Genomic DNA, 2,580 nt, shown 5'->3' with positions numbered 1-2,580 from the left:
AGCTTAGCAAAGTAAGTTTGAGCTGCACCGCTTGTTAACAATTACAAATAATTATCAGGGTCTTTCTGTGTAACACTAGGAAGGCTTGTGTAAGACTGTGGTGTTTATTACACCTTCTAAACACAGCTCTGCTAGTTCACTGGAGCTGCTCTGCTCTGCAAATGCTGCATCTCTCTCTCCGTGTAAACAATAGCTATCTGTGATTGGCTGTTGCTCATGACATGTAACAACCAATCAGATAGAGCTGTGGGCGGGACATTGCTAAGACCACAGAGTGACTGTAGAAAGCTGCATCAGAGTCAAAGGACACCAACCACCTAAAAATGCCAAATATCAGTGTCAGTAATCAGTTGGCCTAATATCTGTTGATCCCTAATAAGAAGACACATTCGAGCTTTGTGACTTTTATTGTCTCACGGTTTTCAGATTTTAGAAATCAAGATCTTGTGCCAGACAAGAGAAGGTTACAACCATGAAATGAAAACTGGCCGATTTCTGTGTGATTCAGTGATTGTTAATAGTAGATTGTAGTTTAATTTATTCTAACTTCTCATTATTATTCTAACTTCATAATAATTAGAGTGAAAATTCTATTCATGTGCATACTGTAGTTTTGTTTTTAAAAACGGCTAAACAACTAACTAAGCAACTCTCACTTGCAGACTTGTTTACATAAAATAACTGCACATTCATAGATTTGTTTTTGTTGTAAAGCTGCTCAAACAAAATAAAAAATACTAAGAAGAAATGGTAGCAAATCAGGTCCCTGTTTAATATTGTCACTAAAGTCATATTTAAACACACAACTGTCCCAGTCAGAGATGAAGAGCTGCAGGTGGGAGTATCATGTATTGTGTGGTGTGAACCACACTACAGCTGATGAGTAGTTTTTGGAAACAGTCGTGCTGACAGTGTTGTGGGGTTTTTGTTCAGCTTTCACATGAGTCTGTATCACTGTGCTGGCTGACAGCACAGAAGTACAAGCCTTGATCTTCTGGCTTCACATTCTTCACTGTGAATGTTCCACTCTCAGCTTCAGTCTTGGTGGCTGAGAATTTGTCTTTGCTGAAATCTCCAAAATCATGATTTTTGTTGGTGGTTGTTGTGAAAACGATTAGTTTCATAGTTTCTCCTGGCAGCTGTCTGTACCACTACATCTGGTTATAGCCAACACCCTTAGTGTGTCTGCAGTCTATTGTAGCATCGTCACCCTGTTGTTTCCACAGTATGGAGGTCTGGTTGACATCACTTCCATCAGTCAGACCTGTTTGTTGAACAGTTGAGGTTCATTATTGTGTTGTTGTTACCATTATTACTTCTATGTTGAATAAACAGTTATAGTGAGAGTAGAAATCATAAAAAGTTGATCATGTTGTAAATTACCTGCAGTCCACAGTAGAATGAGTAATAATCTGAGGACGCCTTGTCTGATGATGATAGTTTCCATGTTGTGTTGGACAGAAAGTGTCAGAGAGTCTCATAGTTCCAGAGATATGAAGAGCTGCAGGTGGGAGTGTCGCTGCATGTGATCCTGTGAGCTGCTGTTTGTAATCTAGATGAGAATATACGTGATACTTTGGGTCCCCCTACAGTCCATCAAGGGAGTCTACAGAAGTTTTTCATTGAGGTGGCAAGAAATGTTTTTTTTTATTATTATTGTCTCACTGGTTTCAGAGTTTATGAATCTTGTTCTTGCAATGGACAGGAAAAAGCTCCAGCCATGTGAAAATAATGCAATTTACAAAACTACGGTCCGTCAGTGTTGCTGATGTGTATTTGTTGATGAAAGTCTTCTACCTGCAGAGTTGTCCACATAAAATAACTCCGCTGCTCGTTTGCTGCTGGATTTCTTTATGGAACCACTACAAATGAGAAATGAATTACTTATTTTTTATTTTTACATTTTGGATTACATGCAGTTATTTTCAGAGCAAAGTATTTGTGTTTTTTTGTACAGTAACTGTTAAGGCAGCAGATAAAAGCAGCTTCATCATAGCATTAAGACAACAGACCATAAGTAAACCAAGTCTGGTGACTGTATTTTACACCATCAAACAATAGCCTACTGCTTACAGTATTAAGGGGATTTTTTTTTTATCGCTCTGTTTAAGGTTTCCACACAGCTGAAGTCTCCAGCAATTTGTCATCTCTTTAATGGTCCCATATGGTGAAAATCTTGGGTTTTTTAAATTCTGTTTTGTGGTTGTTATAAACTTGGAGGGGTAAAATTAAAGCTGTTTACGACATGAAGACATTTGCATCTGCCATTCCTCAGGCTCCCACACAGCGAGCTAGCTTCCTAGCTTTACAAGCAAGTCAGACTTCAGCCCAGGTGCTATGTAACACCTAACTCACCAGTAGTCGTCCAACTCAAACTGTGATTCGCAGCTCCAGCTGTAAACCGTTTGCACCATTTGTACCAGATCCTGTGAGGGAAGAAAAAAAAAAGGTGAAAAACTATAACTGACTCAGCTAGGAGCAACAGTCATGAAACAAAACTGTTGTGACTTTTCAGCTGAACTGCAGGCTGTGCAGAACACAGAGGAATCAAGTATGGAAACAAACTAGAGAGTCCCTAAA

The 2,580-nt window shown here is 39.0% G+C and overlaps 1 pseudogene; it reads right to left on the bottom strand.

Moving 5' to 3' along the window:
• Positions 1 to 929: 929 nt before the first annotated feature.
• LOC103365744 (Ig kappa chain V-III region NG9-like) lies at positions 930 to 1,487 on the bottom strand (annotated as a pseudogene).
• Positions 1,488 to 2,580: the final 1,093 nt, after the last annotated feature.

This window comes from Stegastes partitus, unplaced genomic scaffold (genome assembly GCF_000690725.1).
Source record: "Stegastes partitus isolate 25-593 unplaced genomic scaffold, Stegastes_partitus-1.0.2 Scaffold867, whole genome shotgun sequence".
Taxonomy (NCBI): Eukaryota; Metazoa; Chordata; class Actinopteri; family Pomacentridae; genus Stegastes; species Stegastes partitus.
Note: the sequence above shows the minus strand (reverse complement) of the source record. Positions and strands in the feature narration are given on the sequence as shown.